The sequence below is a fragment of the Trichosurus vulpecula genome, chromosome 1 (assembly GCF_011100635.1).
Source record: "Trichosurus vulpecula isolate mTriVul1 chromosome 1, mTriVul1.pri, whole genome shotgun sequence".
NCBI classification, from domain to species: domain Eukaryota; kingdom Metazoa; phylum Chordata; class Mammalia; order Diprotodontia; family Phalangeridae; genus Trichosurus; species Trichosurus vulpecula.
The window spans coordinates 66,384,246-66,390,882 of NC_050573.1; the positions used below are offsets into that span (position 1 = coordinate 66,384,246).

The 6,637-nt window shown below is 41.5% G+C and overlaps 1 pseudogene; it reads right to left on the bottom strand.

Annotated features, from left to right (window-relative positions):
• Positions 1 to 4,152: 4,152 nt before the first annotated feature.
• Positions 4,153 to 5,091, bottom strand: LOC118828001 (annotated as a pseudogene).
• Between the last annotated feature and the right edge of the window lie 1,546 nt (positions 5,092 to 6,637).

The window sequence follows — 6,637 nt, forward strand, 5'->3', positions numbered from 1 at the left end:
CTGGCTAGATTTTTTTCTCTCTTTCTTCCTTTCCCCTTTCCTTTCTCTCTCTCTCTCTCTCTCTCTCTCTCTCTCTCTCTCTCTCTCTCTCTCTCTCTCTCTCTCACAGTACTCCCTTCTTTCTTTCTTTTTCTTCCTTCCTTTCTTTCTTTCTTTCCTTCTTCTTTCTCCCAATTCACCCTGAAGCTCATAGATTGGACCACAATAGGTCCCTGAACAAGCTCCACTTAGTGGCTGTATTTTGGGGACTCCTGCCTTAGAGGCAATTTCAGTGGAAAATGTTTCTCTTCTGAACAGCAACCCTGAGGGTCTTCCCCATCCAGCTTGATTTTTTTATCTTCTTTTTCGTAATTAAAAGGGCCATCCCTTGACTCACTTCATAAGAGGCCTATTCAATGAATGGACTTTACCTCACTCTAAGTGAGTACATGAAAGGGACAGAGCCTAAAAGGGCCAGGGTCCCACATTGCATCCTGGGCCATCTCCGCTCATCCTGATGAATATCTGGTCACTGGACCCAGATGACTCTGGAGGAAAAAGTGAGGCTGGTGAACTTGCACAGGCCTCCCTCATTAAAAGTCAACTGCAAGTCATCTCATCATTTCCCTGATGGCATGGTCCTCATCTAAAACGAAGGACAAACACAACAAGAAGTGCAGAGAGCAACCACCATTTTGGTCTTTTCTGCCTCTAGCCCCCTTTGATGATCTCTCAGCTGAGAGCAGCTCTGGAGCTTCAGCATAATTCCTTGGACTACAAGCAGGTCCCTTCACCTCAGAGGGTTGTGACTCCTCTTCTTCAAGGAAGAAATCCATAGTGATTGCGGAGTTCCAAGTGTTCAGCAGTCATTCTTACTTTTCCATTTCTGTGTCACTTTCTTCTGCCCTTCGACATCCTGACAGAGGTCCTAAACAACCTGTGCCTTTTTATTCGTTTTTAAAAAGTGAAGAATTTATTCATTAACATCATCAAAAAGCATTTATTAAGTACCTATTAGGTGACAGACATTGTACCAAGTGCTGGGGACAAAACAGTCCCAGGTCACTTTCTAATGCGGGAGAAAACATGCAATGTATGTATAAGATATAGAGTGTAAGGGAGAGGGATTATTTATTGGCAAAGAGATTCTTTAGTCTCCATGATAAACTAATATAAATATAGAGGGCCAAAAACAAGCTAGGAAATTTCCCAAATGTGGAAAGAGCTATGGATTTTCCTATTTTAATAATCCCACATAATATATTTTATTGATCCATAGGGTTGAATTCAGAATGCAGTCAGTGGAGGTTTCTTTCTTTTTCAGCTATTTGAAGCCCCACAGACTCAAGCATGTATACTAGCGAGAAAGGATTTCCTGCAAAATGGAAATATGCATCAGAGACTTTAACAATGTCACTGCACTAGTGGCTTTGATATAAAACCTCCTTTGGAAAAATTCTCTCTCTCTGTCTCTCTCTCTCTCTGTCTCTCTCTCTCTCTCTCTCTCTCTCTCCCTCTCTCTTTCCCTCTCTCTCTCCCTCTCTCCCTCTCTCCCTCCCTCCCTCTCTCCCTCTCTCTCTCTCATCTTGTTAATAAAGTCATCTTATCTTTATGTAAGCTTACAGAAGACAACACACAAACTAGTATGGGCTGCTACCGATGCCACATTTAACATCACATAGAATGTTCACAAAGAGCTTGCACAGGTGTCACACTAAGATTCTATAAGATTCTGTAATTTTTAAGGAAAAAGATAAAGGGTCCAATACAATGAAGATAATGACAGTAAAGTTAATAAAAATGAAAATAACACTTTACATTTGTTCCTTCTTCAATTCTTCATCTAAGTGACACATGATCATCAAGGGTTTTACCAGCAGAGTTCACGATCTGATAGGTGTTACAGGCTTAAATACGTTTGATGATTCAGGGATAGCTATCGATCTTTTGACCTGGGACTAACTTAACTTAGCGCACAGAGAATCACCTTTAAAAAGTTAGCCAACAGGTAATGAAGAGTTTTTGTCCAGATAACCTCATTAAAACCATGTACAAAAATACAAAGGCCTGGGATTGAAGTTGGGGGAGTGAAGAAGGAAGGAAATATTGATTAAATGCCTCCAGTGCTTTACAAATATTACCTCATCTGATACTCACAACAATGCCGGGAGGTAGATGCTATCATTATTCCCATTTTACCATTAAGAAAACTGAAGCTGGCAGGTTAAGTGATTTTACCAGAGTCACACAGCTGGTAAGGGTCTGAAGGCAAATTTGAATTCAGGTCTTACTAACTCCAGGCACAGATCTCTATTCCCTGAACCATCTAGATGCCCTTGTTTTCCCAATTCCTGGGGGCCTGGCCAAAGTATTACTGTTATCTCCTCTGCTTCTGGATCCATGACTTAGGGACCACTGCTATATGCACTGGGAAGCAACCCCAGGGAGGAAATCACATGGTCAATTTACTCTCCTTTCTTTCCCAAATGGAATTCATAGCCACCACATCCCCTTCTCTCAGATTTGACTTTCCTCCAACATTCCCGTTTTCTGTTGAGGGTACCTCCATTCTTCTAGTCACCCAAGTTCACATTCTCAGACTCATCCTCCACTCTTCCCAATCCTTCAACCCCCCACCATTCAATCAGTTGCCAAGTCTGGCCTAGTCTACCTCCCCAACATAGTTCATACACTGCTGACTGATACAATGGATTGCTTACAGGACTTGGAGTCAGGAAGAACTCAGTACAAATCATGCCTCAGAAACTTGCTGGCTGCGTGACCCTTGACAAGTCACTTAACTGCCACTGTGCCTCAGTTTCCTAATCTGCAAAATGAGGATAATAATAACACCGACCTCCCAGAATTGCTGTGAGGGTCAAATGAGCTAGCATATATAAAGCACGTGGCAACCCCTAAAAAATTCTATATAAATATTAACTTGTATCTTTATATATGTATATGTGTGTGCACATGTACATATATTTTATGCATATATTTATACACAAATATTATTATTTTATCCTCTTCTATCCATTCACATAGCCTCCATTCAGTCCCATACCCCTACTACCCTGGACCTCCAGATTAGTCCTCTGGTTTGAGTCCCCCCACCCAAATTCATCCTCCACAAATCTGGCAAAATCATCTTCTTAAAGCATACATTGTAACTTGAAGGGTCCTTCTACCTCCAAATTTGTACCCCTGTGACTATGCCATTCTCTTATATTGGAAGCTTTAGGAGAACCTTAGTGCCCATTCAATAAAATAAAAAATTCTTTGGCATTGAATCTCCCTCACAGTCTGGCTCCAACTTTACCTTTGCAGACATTTCACATTATAGTCCTTCAAGTATTCTGTATTCCAGGCAAACCGGTCTACTAACTATTCCCAAAACTCAGCACTCCATCTCTGATTTCTGCACCTGTCCGATGCATTCAGAATGCATTCCTTCTCATCTGGAGCTTTTATAAAACTTTCCATCCTTCAAGACTCAGCTCTTGCACTACCTGACACTGAAAGTCTTCCCTTATCTCCCTATTTCTTAGTCTTCTCTGACACTCAGCACATTCACTTATCTTAAAAAATATTATATCCTGCCCCCATAGAATATAAATTCTTTGAGAACAAGGACTATTGGTTATTTTCTTTCTTCATGTACTACTCATACATATATTAAAAGAGGACCTTAAACACAATTGCATCCATTCCTACAAACAATCCTTCATGATGCATTTTCAAATATGCACTATTAACAGAAGGAATATTTTAAAAGCTTTGATGGGGAATTATAATTCTCATTTCAACAGATAAAGAAACTGAATCTCTGAAAGTTTTTGATTTGCCAAGAGCACATGGTTTAAAGTGCTGGAACAATAACAAAAACGCAGATAATGAGAATTAATATCCAGAGCTCTTTGGTAAAAAAAAAAAAAAAGATTAAGTTCTGATGAAGTGAAATAAATAAAGCCAGAAGTCATTGCCATTGAACTGACAGGGAATAGAGGCCAGGAAACAGAAGATTACTTATCTACAATCGAAAAGATAAGAGTCAGTCCAAAGAAAGTGACCCTTGGGAGCCCTGAACCTCACATTTAGAATCCAAGATTCTCACTACTGGGTATTTGGTATCAGTTACCAAAGTCATATACCTAGGTCCAGGGCTATGGCCCATCACTGAGAGGAAGGTGATCTGCTAATGAATTTTTTCAAGGCACCCTTTATGTCCTTGTTCCTCAGGCTATAGATGAAGGGGTTCAACATGGGGGTTACCACAGCATACATCACTGAGGCAACTATGCTCTTCCAGGAGGAGTGGGTAGCTGAGGAGGTCATGTATACTCCAAAAACTGTGCCATAGAATAATGAAACAACACAGAGGTGAGAACCACAGGTAAAAAAGGCTTTATACTTCCCCTCCGCAGATGGGATTTTCAAAATAGAACAACAGATCTGTGTATAAGAAGTAAGAATTCCTGTGACAGAAACAATACCCAGCAGGCCAGTTGTAAAATAAACCAAAATGTTGTTGATGAGGATGTCAGAACAAGAGAGCTTCAGAACCTGAGTAAGATCACAGAAGAAATATGGGATTTCATGATCTTTACAAAAAGATAGCTGCATTGTCATGAGACTGTGAAGGAGAGAAATTAAAAGACTAAGAACACAGGAAATCAGAACCAACAGGCCACAAAGCTGTGGATTCATGATGGCCACATAGCGCAGAGGGTGACAAATGGCCACAAACCGATCATAAGCCATCACAGAGAGAAGGAAGTTGTCCATACAAGCAAAAACATAGAAAAAAAAATATCTGGGTGAGGCAGCCAGCATAGGAGATGGCCTTACTGTGTGTCAGGATGTTGGCCAGCATCTTGGGGACTGTGGTGGACACCAGACAAAGATCCATCAAGGACAGATTAGAAATGAAGAAGTACATGGGGGTGTGGAGGTGGGAGTCAGAGCCAACAGCCAGCATGATAAGCAGATTTCCAAACAAAGTGACCATGTACATGCCCAGGAACAGCCCAAAGAGAGGCCGCTGCTGCTCTGGCTTCCAGAAAGTCCCAGGAGGAGGAATTCAGAGACATGTGTTTGGTTGGCTGGTCCCATGTGGGTAATGTGTCTGCCAAGAAAGAGATGAGAGAAGAACATGAAATAGGAAATGCAGACATACTTCACATAAAGGAAAGAATCCAGAACATTAATTAGGAATCCTCTGAATTGAGGTCCCAGTTCTGCTACTTACTGTGCAGCCTTGGACACATCATGTCCACTCTCTGAGCTTCAGTTTCCTCATCTACTACAGGGGTAGGACCAGGTGGTTCCTTCTAATCAGATGGTACCCCACCCTACCTGTGAGAGGCAGGTGCAATAGGCAGAGCACTGGGTTTGGAATCAAAAGACCTGGTCTAAAATCCCAACTCTGTACTTACTGCCTTTCAGACCTAGGATGATTCAGTTAATCTATTTAGGGCTCAGTTTGTTCATTTGCAAAAGGAGGAGTTTGGATTAGATGGGCTCTTGAGTCCTTTCCAGCTCTAAGACTATAAGCCTAGGAGCTACATATGCTGCCTATCTCTTTCCTCATATGGAATGTTCTTTTTATTACTCTTAATGACTGCTTGTGATCCAGTTTACATGACTTGACTTTACAACTTAATTGTTTTTAATGTGCTTCTGAGACCCCAGGAAAATCAATTAACTTCTAAGTGCTGCAGGAAATTTTCTAAGATGATGGGTGCAAGGAAGGTGAAATCCCTATCCCAATTTTTAATGTTTAAATAGATGATAGACATTGCTGTTATGTTTGTCTTTCATTCTTGAAGAGGATTATGATGTCAGGGAGTTGATGACATGACTTGCAGTTGAATTTGAGTGATGGAAGGCTGTGCAAAATCAACAACCTCACTTTCTCCTCCTGAGCCTTCTGGGTCCAGTGGCCATGTATTCATCATGATGACTGGAGGTGGCCCAGGATGCAATGGGATGATAGATACATAGATAGATAGATAGATAGATAGATAGATAGATAGATAGATAGATAGATAGACAGATAGATAGATGGATGGATGGATGGACAAATGGAAGAATGAACTTGCTTATGTAACCCCAGTTCAAAAGCCTGTTGACATGAGACTGTCTCCTTTTTGGTACAGATGAATGCCCTGACCTGTGTGAGGAGCAGAGTAGAGGTGGCAAGAGAACTTCAACCTTCTTTGAGTTCTCTTAGGGCTTCAAGTCATTCTGGGCACTTCTGGCTGCCAGCTTCCAAAGGGAACCTAGTTCAGAACAACCCTATGTCAGGTTGCTAAAGAAAAAGATTCTGGGAAGACATGAGAAGAGTTGGCAGTCTCCATCATGTCTTCCCAGAAACTTTTCCTTCAGTATCCTGAATTGAAGTTGGTCTGAACCATCTTCCCTCTCAAAGCTGGAACCCAGAAGTACCCAGAGTGACTTGAAGCCTAAAGAACTCAAAGACTAAAGCTTTCTCACTATCACCAACTCCACTCTGCCTCTCACGTAGGGCAGAACATTCACCTCCACCAGTAATGAGAATGTCCCACACCGATGAGCTTTGGAACTGGGGCTACATTTGTAATCAATCAGTGGCACTTTCTGCCACAGTGCGGCAGAGCAATAAAAACTGTCTTTGAAA